Genomic DNA, 450 nt, shown 5'->3' with positions numbered 1-450 from the left:
GCGGTTCCAAGAGGTGCAGTTTTCTACAAGTGCTCTACTCTTATTGCAGCCCCTATTTGTTCCTTGTACTTCTCGATATGTTTAATCCCTGTTCCCAAGGCTCCAACAACTATTGGTACCACAACCACCTTTTTCATCGACCACAACCACTATACTTCCCAAGCTAACCTGACATACCTATCGACATTTCTTTCTTCCTTATCGCATAACGTGTCAGCTGGGCATGCTGACATGATCCAGCATAGTTTACCTTCTTTCTCAATTAAGAATTTTCTGGTTTCCTATTTTCTATCACTAAATTTGTTTTATCATTTTACCTGGAATGATTAGTTTCATTCTTGTGTCCTTCAACTACATGGATCAAAACCCAAAAATTGTCTTAAGCATTGTAAAATATGTCGAAAGTAATCATTTCCTTTTATGAGATCATCAGTGTTTCTCATGTCGTTT

Source organism: Octopus bimaculoides, chromosome 29 (assembly GCF_001194135.2).
Source record: "Octopus bimaculoides isolate UCB-OBI-ISO-001 chromosome 29, ASM119413v2, whole genome shotgun sequence".
Taxonomy (NCBI): Eukaryota; Metazoa; Mollusca; class Cephalopoda; order Octopoda; family Octopodidae; genus Octopus; species Octopus bimaculoides.
This window is presented reverse-complemented; position numbering follows the sequence as displayed.